General features: G+C 39.6%; 1 long non-coding RNA gene across 1 annotated transcript; it reads right to left on the bottom strand.

Annotated features, from left to right (window-relative positions):
- Window positions 1-11,214: 11,214 nt before the first annotated feature.
- On the bottom strand, window positions 11,215-12,144 carry LOC140016063 (uncharacterized). The gene is made up of 2 exons (XR_011822397.1): window positions 12,071-12,144; window positions 11,215-11,410 (listed from the first exon to the last, which is right to left on the bottom strand). It is a non-coding gene; the product is annotated as an uncharacterized lncRNA (long non-coding RNA).
- Window positions 12,145-15,613: the final 3,469 nt, after the last annotated feature.

Below are 15,613 nucleotides of genomic sequence, written 5' to 3'. Positions count from 1 at the left end.
GCCGGGGCTCCGTTTCCATCAGCCATCCCTGCAAAATAATAACAATAATAATACCTTTCGGGTTAGAAACTTAAATCACTACCTAATTCCAATATCCTGCAATGCATGCCTAACTTAATCGTTGGTTCATCCCAATCGTCACTTGAGGTAGGACTAACTTAGTTGCTAGCTCGCCTCAAGTATCACTTAGGGTAGGATTAAGTCATCCCATATCGAGTCTTAAAGGTAGAGTATCCAATATGTCTCCCATATAGACCTCTAACCTAGTGCTCTGATACCAACTGTGACGCCCCACATCTCCCTAAGGCGGACCAAAGGGTATCCGCGGACGCCTGCCCAGCTCACGCCAGGACTCAAGCAATTCCATTCAATTTCAAACCGAACTAATCTCTTCGATGAGAACAATATGAATACAATAATGCGGAAGCGTTCAAGCTTGAGAAGTCACTTAATGTATAACCAGTACATCGGTAAATCATGCAACGACTTAAATTCAAAGTACACATCAGGGCCCAAATCTTTCAAGTTTACAATTTCCAAAAGTACAACCCAAACCAGGGCCTAGTCAAAATATATAACAGGAGTCTTAACAAAATTACAACGGATGGTTTCTCCATATTTCTCCAAGAGTCGGTCCTGTTAAGGAAAACAAAACTATAGGGTGAGCTAACGCTCGTGAGGCCAAGAACACACATGCAAGCACTTAGTCAAATAACAAACCCAAATTTAATAAATAAAACCATGTCTTTTCAATAATCAATTATTCAAACAGGAAAAGTAATCAGAAACAATTCAAGGATATAGTAGCTCTCAGGAGCTAAGTTCCACTCGATCTGCCGTTGTCATTCGTATACCTTCCCGCATTGACCCTCCTGTCAACCGGGTCGGTATTTCCATTTCCGTAGATCACCACTTACTTCCCTCCGTCCACCGTACACCTCAAGGGCCCACAAGTCTATTATTGGGCGATACTCTACAAGTATGCCAAGCAAGACCTCTTATTAGGTCGAGCTTATAATCTCATGGCTCGTTCGAATCCCCGACCAAGCCCATTGCTGGCTCGAGTCTAAGGACGGCCTATGAGTTTGGGCGTCCCCCATTCATTTGAAAGTCGAGGAGGTTCACTCCAACGACACAAGCATTCATGACATAACATTTCATTTCATTCATTCATTCAAGACATTCCATTCATTCATTTGAAATTAGAACGAGTGCGATAAAGTACACACCCGCCCTTAATTTTTAAACTTTCAACAAATACCACAATTAAACAAGTATCAAAATTCACACACTTGACACTCACCGAGCTATTCAACAAGAATTATTTTCCGGAAGTTCAAGTGTCCACGGTGAGATCCTCTTGAAGGTCTCCTTGTGTGCCTGGCAAATTAGTAGTGGATAATCACACAATTAACCCACTTATCAAGAAAGATTGTACACTAGTACAATCTAAGAATTATTTTGCAAAAAGGAACCTCAATTACACGTAAATCGAGGTTCAACTTGCCTTTTATTAGGTATAATATTATTTGAGTTTTTTATCATGAAAATCGTAAGCAAAACGTTTAAGAATATAAAAGAATAAAGAGTTTTTTGAAAAACTCTATTTTCTTGGAATTGGAAAATTTTCCAGTTTTATGATAAATCTTTGAAAAATCGTAACTCGCTCGGTATAAGTCGAAAATTGGAAAACTTTATACCGTTGGAAACCTCTTAGAGAGTACTATAAGTTTCTAGAAGACACTTTTCCATGAATCAAAGTGAAAAGTGGTCGAAAATGAGCTTGAAGATGCAGGGTCGGTTTTCATGGCAGAACGAAGTTGGTTTTTGGCCAACTTTGAAAATTCGGCACGATTCGTACGTTGCAAACCGGCCTCTGAAATTTTCAGCTCAATTAGTGTTGCAAGTGAAGTGTATGAAAAAACAAGCGGATCAAGAATCGGAGTTTCGAGCACCGAGATACGGTAGCCCGAAGTTGAGCAAATTCAAGACTGGAGAAGAATTTCCAGATTTGAACCCCCAACTTTGGAATTTTAATTAGGTATCGAAACGAACTTGAATTGGCACCAAAATTGGCAGTGTTTCAATACTATATGGAAGGTATCTCTCTATCGAATTTCGGGGAAAAATACCTTCGGTAAGGTAGTTAATGAGCCAACCGAAGTTCAAGAAAATCCTAAGGCAAACTGCCTTTGACTTGCATTTCCCAATTTGCAATCGTCTAACCAAGAAAGTTATCCAACCATGGTTCATTTGTGAAATAAGGGTCTAAGATACACCCATAATATCTTTGGTAAGTGTTTAATACTAAAACATCAACTAACAAGTTCATTCCAAGATTTGGTTCCAAACCAGTCCCAACATTAGGGTTTTCCAAAACAGAGCAGTTCACTTGATTCAGTCACAACTCAGTCATTATAGCTCGAAATCGAGCATGGCTTACGCCGTTGGAAAATACATTCATAGAGTTAAAATATCACAGAAGAAATCATTTCCAAATTCGGCACCCATCTGGTTCAAATTTGGGCATCAAGTTGCTGCCTGAACACTTCATTCCAGATGAACAGAGCAACAGGACAGCGAACTTAAAACATTTGGTTCGGCTTGCTCACAAGGAATCAGAACGTGCATTATATACCAAATTAAAGCTAGGAATGTCTAGTTTCAAACGCCACCGACGGCACATGATTTCGACATCCGAGGACAGAGTTATGGCCAAATTACTACTGCTGGTCAGAGCATACGCGAATCAGTTTTCCAGATTTGCTGGTTTCGAACAAAAATTCATTTGCTCCATCAAACCCCAATATTTTCCAATGAAATTTTTCACACATCAAATACATCCTATAAACATCCAATCCAAGCCATTAAACCATTAAAATTTGGCCTGGAAATGGCCGAACATAGCAGGGGCAAAATCGGAAAGTTTAGCTTCTTACACCCAATGAAGTTTCCACTAATTACCCATCACTAATGCATCATTATAATCACTAAACCAACAATATAATCACCATTAATCATCACATCAGCAACAACAACCCAAGTGTGGGAATTCCAAGAGCCCACAATCACATTTTTACACCATAAACAAGTAACTAAGTGCATGCATGAGCTTAATCTTGCTATATAACCTCCAAAAGACAAGAATTCATGGGTTGATCATTACCTCTTCCTTAGGTGTGCAAGACCAGAAAATTTCGGCCCTCTTGAAGCTCCAAGAAACCGTGAAGATGCAGCCTTTTGTTAGCTAAATGTAGTCTCCAAGATTTGCGACTGTAATTGGGTGTTTTGGTCTGAATTGCTTCTGAATTGGTTGTTGAGGCCTTCTGATGAAATTTAGCCCTGTTTCTTAGCTTTCATCTGGTTTTGGAATTTCTGGATTTGGACTTGTAGAGCCTGAGTTATGATGTTTCCGCTAGAATGCGTTTTGGTGAATCTGTTTTACGTTTTCGATGTGGTATCTTGCATTTTTGACCAGTTTGAACTCAAAACTGGGTTGAGTGACCTTCTGTGATGTTGTAGCCCTGTCTTTTATCTTCTAAATGGTGGGTCTTATACCTTCATCCGATAATTCTAGGACATTTGGTACCATTACCGCAAAAAGATGTCAAAAACGGTTTTTTCAAGGCCAAAGCTAATTGCATTTCCGAATTTTCTGGTTTTCTCTAATGTTTGTATATGTTTATGGAACCCTATTGGGGTCATATTTGGCATTGATTTATGATTCGTTATCGAGTCTCATTGTACTTGTTTGCATGTTTTAAGGCTTATTCTTGTTCCGGTCATTTCCTAGCTAACTTTTGTACTTGTACTACTTTGAGCCTAGTGAACGGCTTTTGGGAAATGAGATGAATTTTGTGTGAGATGTTGGGACTGATTTGAGGAAATAATGAAGCCATGATGGCTGGAAAATAGGTAAAAACAAGGGATATGCTGTCGAAATTTTACTTGAAGGCTAATTGGATTTACTTGTGATTTGAGCAAAGGGCTTTTGGGTTGTTTGCGCCTAGGTCTTCATGTTACCTTTTCGTTTCCAAGAAAATCATGTTTTCCACCCTTGCATTAGTATTTATTTGGCAAGGCGTACGACGTGTAGTCGAGCCTCACTTGTGCATTCCGTTTACTCGATTTTGGATATGAAACCTTCAATTAGTTTACTTTGATTATTTTAGGGTTTCTTGGCGATTAAGGCCAATCTGAAGTGAAAACTTTTGAAGTTGAGCCGGTGAGTGTACCACTCCCCTCCATTGCTATTTAACTTGATTTCTGCTCTGCAATCTGTTTATTTGTTTGAAACGAGAGTGTACTTTATCACACTCGTTCTCTTGTCTGTTCATATGCCAATTTACTATGCAAAATTTGAATCTGTTATCTGTGTCTGCATCTGTTCGGATTTGTATGACCTATGAGCTCAGTCCTATGGCTAAGTTATTCGAGTCGGGCCGGCAAGGGCCTGGACGATTAGATAACGAACCACGGTAGTCTGTTCGGGGATTTTGGGTATTGAGACCCTTGATTCCGGGTATACTCGAGTATTACCATTTTGTTCGTTTGAGGTGAGCGGCCCGGTAAAGGGGTGTTTGGTGGACGGAATTCGGTGCGAAGTGGGTCTACGGACGCGTTGGTTCTATATATGTTGACGGAGAGTCAACCGGTTTGGATCAAGTACTGCGCTGGAAATTTGGCTCCTGAGAGCCACCTGTATCCTTCCTATGTGAATCATTAGTTGCTTTACTTTACATCTGGCATGTGTAACTGATTTGTTAAATGTGAAATGCCATGATTTTTCTGCTATATGTTTGGTACCTCATTGAGCGCAAGCTCACCCCTTTCTGTTCCTTTTGTTTTCCTTACAGGGAAAATAAATACTTTTGGACTGGATTTGACAAATGGCTGCCAAATTGAGCTAGTTGAACATATCTTTTGTATAGCTCATGTATTAAAATCTTAAATGTACTTTTGGGAACTGTTTTCCTTTTGATTTGGCAAACCAGACATGTATCCACTTTTGAATACTTTTGTATGCCACTTTGGCTTGTAAATGCTAAGTTTCAAGATGGGAATGTTTGCTTGGTATGGTTGGGTTCTGACGGGTCGATTACTATTCATAGCCGACTTCGACTTTATTTTTTTATTTATTTTTTTTTACCCGCGTTGGTAAGTTTCGGGATGTATTAGCTCGTTCTATACCGAACCGTTAGTCCTGGCGAGAGCTGGGCAGGCCACCCGCCGAACCCTCTGGTTCACCTTAGAGGGAGGTGGGGCCGTCACACAATCCAACCAAGATAACCACATACAATCCATCATAACAGAAATTTAAAGCATCAAAACTGAAAATTTGCTTCACTTGCTGGAATTTTCTCAAACCACCATAGCAATCACCAAATCTTCCATACAAACCCACAAAAGTGATATATAAACCATCATTAACCCTTATTAGCAGCTTACAACATACAAATCAACATTTATACTCAATTACTACAAACTTTTACAAGAGTTCAAGGCTGTTTTACCTTCCAAAGGTTGGTTCACAAGGTTGTACTTCAAGAACCAAGTTCCTTAGCTTTCTTTTGCTCTAACTCCCAAGCTTATTGGATTAGTTGCACACAACCAGATTTTTTTCTTGTTCTTTCTCTTATTTTCTCTTGGTTTTCTCCCTTCTTTTCTCCCTAGAGCTGGCCGAAATTCTCCTTGTTGTTTTTGGCCTTTGTCTTGCTAAATTAGATTAATATCAAGTCACTTGGTCAAAGTCCAACCACATTTTTTATTAGCCAATCAAAATTAAGCTTAGGAACCTCATGGAACCCTTAGGAAGTCTAAGAACTTGTGGTTAACCAAAAATCACACTATAGCCCAATTAACTTCACCATCCTTCCAATTTACTCCACAATTACATACTTCACTTTGTCATTCTTACACTCTTGCCCCAAATCATTTAATTCTTTGCAATTTAGTCCATAGGTCATTAACTTAATCTAATCCAAACTAATTAATCTTACTTAATTTCTCTACTAATCACCCCACTAACTTAATCATCTACACTTAATCATACTTTCTCCATAATAAAAACAATTAAACAACAACCTTTATAACATTGGTAAAATTAGGATTTTAACCCAACTTAAGCTTTCTAATCTATTGGAACACTAGAGGGTTTACTAGTCTGAGGTTGTCTACCTTTTAAACTTACTTAACCAATATAAAATGGATCAAATCCTATACTTACCCGCACGAAAATACACACACTAGCATAACTAACTTTAACCACCACTCGAATTTATGATTAATACAAAAACTAGGGTTTCAATCCTAACCCCAACTCAGGGTTTTCTAATTAATCCTAAAACCCCAAATTTTACCACACAAATAATGAATATCACCTAATATCAAACTTAAGAACTGACCGGGGTCTCACAACCTCCCCCACTTAGAATAATTTCGTCCTCGAAATTAATGCCTTTATTCGTGAACCATAATTGTAGGTTTGCAAGAATACGTGTTGTCAGGGTCTAATAAACACTTGCGGTGCGCCGATAAGAAAGGGCGTACCTTCGATGCCCGCCGAAGGGTCAATCACCTCTTGTTGACCCGTGGCATATGCTCTAACTGGTCCTCTGGGTCGATTTTCCCCTGCATTTGACAGCTTAGCTATGGTCCCTTCAGTCGGTGGCTTATGTGACGCCCCAAAAAAAAATGAGTTTGAGAACCCGGAAATTTTCTAATTTTCTAGGGTTTAGTTTTTTAACGCCCACCTTTTCTACATTTTCTTGATTAGAAAAATTTCCCAGATAAAGTTTATGAGCAAAAATAGTTTTAAAATGATTTTTCTAGTATCGGTTAGTTTTTGAGAAATTAAAAGCGTATTTTGGACGTGGGACCCGCTAGTGCGGTAAATGCATTATATTTTTTGACAACTTGTTGGAATTTTGTATTAAGTGATATCGTTTTACAAGGTGCTAAAAGATAATTAGAGGTTACTTAGATGGTTTAATCTTGGAGAGACAAAAGGATAAGATTAAAATCCTAGAGGACCATTTGTCACCTAACTGTTGGACCTTGACTTTGGCTTGGACTTGTCTTAACCTTTACTAGACCAAATTTTGACCCAATTTCTTCCATTTTTATTGTCTTGGCCGAAATTTTTGGTGAGGAAAGAACAAGAGAGAGTTTCTTCAACTTCAACTTCAATTCTTGCTCAAATCTTGAGTTCCAACCGATTAAATTGCAAATCACTCCATAAAACTTGCTAGCTAAGGAAGATTGGAGCTCTTGGTGGAGTTATTTGGAAGGTTAAGGTGCCTAGTTGTTCTCTCTCTTCTATTGTTAAGGTGAGTGGTGATTGAACTTCCTCCTACACTTAATGAAGCTTAAGTTATGCCTAGTGGGAGCTAAAGTGCTGAAATTTGTGGTTTATTTCTTGGTTTGAGATGAATTGGTGAAGTTTTTGATTTATTGATGATTTTTCTGGTTTAATTTGATCATGATGTTGTGGCTGTCCATGATGGTTAGAAATGATGTTTAATAACTCTAGTAGGTGTAAATGATTGGTAATTGCAACCAATTTTGGGTTTGGAAGGAATTTGAGAAAGTTAGGGTTTTATATCCCCAATTCTATCCGGTTTTGTATCTCATGGTTAGAGGCCGAATTGGCCTTGGTTTAAAACATGAAAGTTGTAGGTATTGATGTTTTAAAGGTTTTTGTAAAATTTCATGTCAATTGGAGTAGTGTGGAGTGAGAAAAGTCAGAAATACTGAGACAGGTCTGGGAAGGGGTGCTGCGAACAGGGTTGCCTTTTCACTCAATTTGACCGTGACTTTTCACCCTGATTCTCACCGAATTAGATTTTGGCCAAAACATGAAAGTTGTATCCAAGGCTATAAAATAGTTTCCTGTAAATTTTCAGCTTGATCCAACCACTGTAGCATGTAAAATGACCGAAATACCCTTGACTGTTTTTGAAACCTGTTTCGCGCCCAGATTTTTGTTTTCGTGTAGCCTTCCATTTTCGATCATGAAAATGCACGATTTGGCCTTTGAGGTCTTCTAATGAAATGTAGCTTGATGTATTAGCTACCATATACCTTTGGAATTTCTGGATTTGGACTTGTAGAGCCTGAGTTATGATGTTTCCGCTAGAATGCGTTTTGGTGAATCTGTTTTACGTTTTTGATGTGGTATCTTGCCTTTTTGACCTGTTTGCACTCGAAACTGGGTTGAGTGACCTTCTGTAGTATTGTAGCCCTGACTCTTAGCTTCGAAACGGTTGGTCTTTCATCTTGATCCGACAATCGTAGCGCCTTTGGTACCATTACCGCAAAATGACGTCAAAACTATTTTTCTGGTTTTGAGCTTAACTTTCATTTCCGGACTTTTCCCTAGCTTGACTTGTGCTAGTACTACTTGGAGCTTGCTGAATGGCTATTGGATGAACTTATTTCTGTGACTTTGGAACTGGCTGAGGAAATAATGAAGCCATGATGGCTGGGAAAGTAAGCAAATTTAGGGGAAGTGCTGTCCGAAGTTTTAAAGGGTTTGATTGCTTTGAGTTTGTGATCTAAGACTTGGATTTGAGCAAGGCAATGTTATATGATGGATGATTTCTGAGCCATGGAGGTGAGTGACCTCAAACTACTTCTAAAGTGATTTATGAACCGTTTCTTACATTATTTACTTTTGAACTGTTTCCAAAGTTACTTTTGAAATGTTTTCTTGCATATCATGTGTGCTGGCATTTGAGTGTGCCTTGTTTGCTATATTTCTTGACTTCATGACTTGTATTTTGGTTGATAACGTGTTAAGCGCTTATAATGATTTCCAAAACGAGTTTTCGAGGCGAGTGTGTACTTTATCGCACTCGACCTCGATAAAGGTGAAATTTTCGATTGAAATGTTACTTGCGCATGAATGTAAGCCTTTTGGGCTGAACTGGCCATTGCCCCTTGTTACCGGTCGTCTTGAGCCAGAAGCGGACTCGGTCAGGCGATTAGGAACTTGGGTGAACGTTTGGTATACTCGAGTATTACCTATGTAGGTTGGTGGAGCCTGGCCAAAAGCTAGGGACGGGGTGAATGAAATGAAATGAATGACCAAATGAGCGAGAAAATGTCAGGAGAATGAATGTATCCTTTCATGAATGTTACTATCGCTTTCCATTGTAAATGTTTCTTGAATTATTGATAATCCATATTTACTGTTTTGCAAATGATGTAGTTGTTTCCGGATTTATCATTTAATTTATGACATCATTGCTATATGACATCATTGAAATGAACTATTGTGAAACCGAGTTGATTAATGATTTTCTGGTTACTCGCTGAGCTTTTAGCTCACCCCAAAAACTATTTTATTCCCCTCCACAGGGCTCGTGGCGAAGGAAGGACTTGTAGTACTTGTGCACGTGTATGGATGGCCTAAACTTTGTACAATTTTGGATTTGGAATTATTTTATGTATATTTGCGATTAGTTTCCGCTGCATTTGTGACATGTAATTATTGGAGACGGATGTGTATTTGTGGACCATTTGATGTATACTTGAGATTTGTATTGTATTTATTTGAGGGCTGTAGTGAACGACTGAGTCCCGGCGAGAGCTGGGCGGGCGGCCCGCCGAACCCTGGGGTACGCCCTAGGGAGAGGTGGGGCCGTCACAGCTTAGGTCTCTCTTTTTGCATCTTAGGGCATTGGGCAATCAGATGTTCTGTACTACCACATTTATATCATTTTCGGATCGAACTATTCTTCCAACAGTTTTCGTCGGTGTGATTGGCCCCGCTGAAACCACAGGTTGGCCTAGTTCCTGCAGTCAATACTCCACGCTGAACACCCCTCTAGGGCCCTTGCCCCACTCGACCTCTCCCAAAATTACCCTGGTCTAGGGTTCCTGCGGGTCGGGGATTATCTATTCCTCGACCCCTCTTAAAAGGTGGCTCACTTCTCGAACTCTGTCCTGTCGCAAAATTGCTCGAATCGGGTTGCCTCTTTTTCCGATCATGAAAGGCTTTTACCTGTCCCCTAGCTGTCTCAATCCGCTGTGCTTTTTCTAGCGTCTGGCTAAACGTGTCCAACTGAGCAGCTGCTAGTGCCTCCTGGATCTCCACATTCTAGCCTTGGATAAAGCGGCGAATTCGATTTTGCTCTGTTAGCACCAATTCCGGAACGAAGCGAGAGAGTTTTGTAAATTGGGTTTCATACTCCGCCACACTAGATGCCCCTTGGCACAGGAGGATAAAATCATCCTCACGTCTCTCTTGTACAATGGGAGGTAAATATTTTTCATTAAATTCTCGTGTAAAATTAACCCATGTCCAGGGGGTCTGTTCCCGCTCCCACTTAGCTCTAATCACATTCCACCAGGCTCGAGTAGCCCCCTCAAACTGAAAAACAACAAAAGATATCTGTCGTTCCTCCGAATACGCAAGTGCGGCAAATATATCCATCATACGGTCCATCCAACCCTCTGATAGGTCAGGATTAGGTCCACCTATAAACTTGGGTGGTGCAAATTTTTGGAACCGTTCTAAAGCACGGTCCTCTCCCTCATGATTGCCTGGATTATTTCCAGGGTTTCCTATAGTATTCCCATGGCCCTGACCTTGTTGGTCAACCATACGTTCTAGCAGGTCAACCATTCTCTGGATGGCTGTAGCTACCTGATCTGGCTCATGTTCATTTTCCCTTTCAGGGTTTCGTCCTCGCCCTCTACCTCTACCTCGAATACCGGAGTCCATTTAGGTACAAAAGTCTATAAATCCAAACATAACGTGTGCTTAGTATTCAAACTAGAAACAAAATAAAGAACACAAAGCAAATGCACAAAAGACACGCAAAGAATAAGTGCAAAAGATTATGCTCAAATATATACATTTATTTACAAAGCCATACCAAAAGATATACAAGTTATCCGACATCCGGTCGGTACAAAACCCTTTAAATATATGTGCATTTGGGCTCCAAAAATCTAGTAGCAGATAACCAAAGAACTAGCTATACTGGTTAGAACAAAAACATGTCAGATGGGCAAAAGAGAATCCAAATAACGGCCCTACGTGCCTCCCCTAGGGCCCCAATCCCCAACGGAACCTAGAGTATCTACCTCGTGTGACGGCCCCACCTCATCCTAGGGCGTACCAAAGAGTTCGGCGGGTCGCCTGCCCAACTCTCGCCAGGACTCACTCACTCGTATCATGTATATACATCCATAGACAATAGATGCTCAAGTAAAAGATAAGAAACTTCTACACACCAGAAGTCTTCAAAGTGTTTACCATTCAAGTACAAACATCGAATATACGAGGGTTCTCATTCCTCATACAACCAGCCCGTGCCAAGAACTAGGGCGAGAACCATTGCAAGGCCAAAGAACTAGATCAACTAGACTATACAGAACTCTCGTCCTTGCTCGCCTTCCCCTGCTAAGGAAAACAATTTACGTGGTATGAGGTAAAAAGCCCAGTGAGGTTCTATATATATAAACAAGTAATTAAACAAGGAACATTAGTCATGTAATAACATTTAATCCAGAAAACATGTCCAATATAAAGCAATGATAATACATTCATTAAAAGGATACAGGCTCACAAGGAGCTATTTGTTCGTTCGTTCGTTCCCTTGACATTTCCCCTTATTCCTCCAATGATTTGAGAATTTCTTTTTTGAGAAGTAAAACCCTCGTGCCTGCGTTCGTTCATTCATCCCTTTCCGGACGTTGGCCGGACTCCACCCATCCGGACGTTGGCCGGACTACAAGGTAATACTCGAGTATACCAAATTCACCCAGGTCACCATATCGCCCGACCGAGTTCGCTTCTGGCTCGAGTCGATCGGTAACAAGGGCAAGGGCCCCGTTCAGCCAAAAGGCTTACATTCATGCGCAACTAGTATTTCAACATTTAATCACCGAAAATTTCATATTTATTTAGGTCGAGTGCGATAAAGTACACACTCGCCTAACAAAAGTTCATTTTAGAAATCATAGAAAACATTTAACATTTAATCAAATGTTCACAAATAACCACATAGTCACAACAATCCACATAGTCATAGAAACAAAACGTATATAGAACACTCACCTATTTACGCACAACAACGTGCAAAATATCCTTCCGGATATTATCTTTAGTCACTGAGAAAACCTAAAATTAAATGAAAAGAATATTACCACTCATTTATCACAAACAATTAGGTGCAATCAAAGAAGCTCGACAAATGATGAGTAGAACGTATAAAAGACTTTAAAGTGGAACGAGGACATTTGGACCTGTGGACAAAAATAACTAGGGTTTCCTAGACCATACGTAAAACCAAACTCAAAAGGGTTATAAAATTTTCTAATGGAAACACTTGAACTAAAGACAAGTCAAAATCCAACTAGATAGATTAAGAAATACCGTTTTCGGAATCGTTTATATGGTTGAAACTTATCTCATTTTCAAGTAGATATTATAGACTACTTGTCTTAATGAAATTCATGAAAAAGAGAGGACAAAATACTCAAGAAAATCCTAAACCACTCCTCTTTATTTGGTAAGAGTAAGTAAACATTTGGAGTTTCCAATTGAAGAAGGATCATGTTTTTAAGATGGAAAAACGGTCATAGTATTATACAAGTTCAAATAGAACTTAGCTTTCGGGCGAAAATTTGGGCAACATGCCCTTTGTGTTTACCTAATTTTCCAGCCATTTATGGCTTCATAATTTTTCTCAGCCAATCCCAAAGTCATGTACACCACAAACTCATCATAATAGCCATTTCATAGGCTCAAGACAATATAAGAACAAAAATCAAAGTAATAACAGTGTGGAAATGCAATTTGACAAAAGATAGTTTTGACGGGTTCATGCGTAACGGTCACAACCAGAGTTACACTTATCGGATTGGGATGAAACTTATGCCGTTTCGAAGCTAAGACACAGGGATACAATGTTGAAGAAGGCCACTCAGTCCAGTTTACCCTGTATCTAGGTCGAATTTATCAAAATGATCCCAGATTTTCTAGTTCAAGGTTTACTGTGGTAGTCTTGATTCATCCACTCTGATCTCAGCACACATAACTCCAAATCCAGTAATTTCAAAGCCATATGAAAACTAAGACAAATGTATACAATTCTCATGAAGATGACTCAGTCAGATTTACAATGCAATCTAGTCAAATTCCCACTTTACAGATTCAAAATCCAACTAGTCGGTTAATTAACCGCACTGCATTCAAATGACCATATCCCAGTCTACCGAGGTCCGTTTAAGACGTTCTTGGCGGCGTTGAAAAGATAATACAGGGTACTAAAACTTTCATGTTTTGACAATTGGCTAAATCTGAACGGATTATAGTGAACAAACACAACCAAAGAGACTAAACTGTCCACGCGGAATTCTGGAAAGTAACCTAGATCAGCGAGGGTATTTTCGTCTTTTCACAAGATACGTTGCTCCGATTGAGCTGAAATTTGTGGGCAACTATAAAATGCCATTCTCTACAACTTTCATGTTTTGACCTAAGGCCAATTCGGCCTCTAACATGAGGCAACAAAACCGGACAGAAAGGGGAAAGAAATTTCCAGAAATCTGGAATTTTTTATTGTTAATGGAACCTTTCTTGATTTCTTGCTCCCATCATCACTACAACCACTTATCTAAGCTTAGATACAACATAGATCATCCATATAGCAAGTATAGACAGCACATACCTCAAAACAAAGCTTGCAAGAGTACCACTTCATTTCCTCTTGAAAATTTTAGCTTCCCTAGCTTCCCTAGCTTCCCAAGATCACAATTCACACTTTAATCGGTTTAGAATTTGTTTCTTGCACTTGGATGGTGCAAATCAAGAAGAAAATTGTTTTCTCTTGCTCTCCCTTTCTCTCTCTCTTTGGTCAGCCATGAAGAAGAAGAAATGAGGAAGATTAAGCTTAGTTTGTCTTATAAGAAGGTAGAAAGATAAGAATTAATTCTAACCACAAGTTTGGCCAACACTTGGTTTAACCTCAACCACAAAATTTTTCTCTTTCTTTCCTTGCATTTGAGCCACAAATTTCGGTCAAGAGATAATCATGAGGGGGAAGATATTTTGGTCAATTAGTAATGAGCTTGTATGGTAAGAAAGTGGTGATCAAGTGGAGGTTAAATCGGTAGTGCACGGTACACGTCGGTGTGACGCGTTTTCTATTAAATCGCACGTACTAGGGTTTTTACTTCCAATTCACTAACTTTTTATCATTTCTTCTAATCACATATTATTTCTCACTTAAAAGTCACTCTTAAACACCAAATTTGATCCTTACTCGGTACCGGATAATTATACTGCGGTTACACGAAAAAATCCGATTTCACCTTGAATTGAAAATGAATAGGAAAACCCTAATTTCCTATGGTCATTGGCACTTTTCTAGGGTGATTGAACCATGGATAACATGAAATAATAATTTCCAAATAATTTTCAAATAAAAGGGAATTTTTGAGAAATATGTAAGGAATTTGTGAGTCCTCACACTCTCTCCCCCTTAAAAGAATTTCGACCTCGAAATTCCAACTTGAATTAATCAGATCAAAAATAGTTCTCAAAAGTTGATCACGTACTAAGAATCATTTCAATCTCACCACAAGGATCTTTTGGGTTACAATATTTTCCAGACTCAGCTAAGATGACCCTGTCCGGTCTCTCACGTCACTTCCTAGTCACTAGATGTCCGTAGATTTCTTATATTCATTTTAGTCGGACAAAGCCTGTTCATGTTCCAAAATACAAGTCTCAAGTACCTAGTAGCTAGCATCGCCTCAACTCTGGAGTACTCGGGCACGAGAATCCGAAATAAGGTAATTCACAACTCAATCCGAAATAGTTTTGTTTTCCTTAACAGGGGAAGGCACGCAAGGATGAGAGCTTGGTATAGACTAGCTTGGTCTAGCTCCTTGTTTTTGTAATGGTTCTCGCCCTAGTGTTTGGCATGGGTTGGTTGTATGGTGAAGTGAGAACCTTTGTACATTCAATGGTTGTACTTCCTTTTGAGATAGCAATATATATATAAGTTTCACTTAAGTTTTGGATTGTTGTATGTTAATACTTTGGTTGTATCCTGGATTTGATTAAGGAACGATTGAGTCCCGGCGAGAGCTGGGCAGGCGACCCGCCAAACCCTGGGGTACGCCCTAGGGGGAGGTGGAGCCGTCACAGGTGGTATCAGAGCTTAGGGTTCAGATTCCTGTAGTGTATCCTAGGCTTGAAGTTTAGGATGTCGGACTGTGGGATTTGATTCGATTTGATTTGAAAGTTAAGCGATTGAGGGATAAAACCTATAGCTGCTTCGCGTGGTCTTTGCGCGGAGTGGGCCTGGACTGAGTGATGAACAAGTATGAAGGACTAAGTGCTCGTTCGAGCATAAGCTATGAACCCTGAAGTGTAATAGGTCCTAAATCATTCTCATGGTATCTATGGATCATAGATAGGTATGTCGGGTAGGAATTTCGATTTGTAGATGGTTTACTCTTGGGACTGGCCAGCTCGAGATGTGAACTGTTTTATTTCGGATTCTCGTGCCCGAGTACGAGAAAGTGACGTGAGAGACCGGACGAGGTTATTTTAACTGAGACCGGGACGATATCGCCTTTTCTTTTGATT

This window comes from Coffea arabica, chromosome 10c (genome assembly GCF_036785885.1).
Source record: "Coffea arabica cultivar ET-39 chromosome 10c, Coffea Arabica ET-39 HiFi, whole genome shotgun sequence".
Classification (NCBI taxonomy): Eukaryota; Viridiplantae; Streptophyta; class Magnoliopsida; order Gentianales; family Rubiaceae; genus Coffea; species Coffea arabica.
This window is presented reverse-complemented; position numbering and strand designations above follow the sequence as displayed.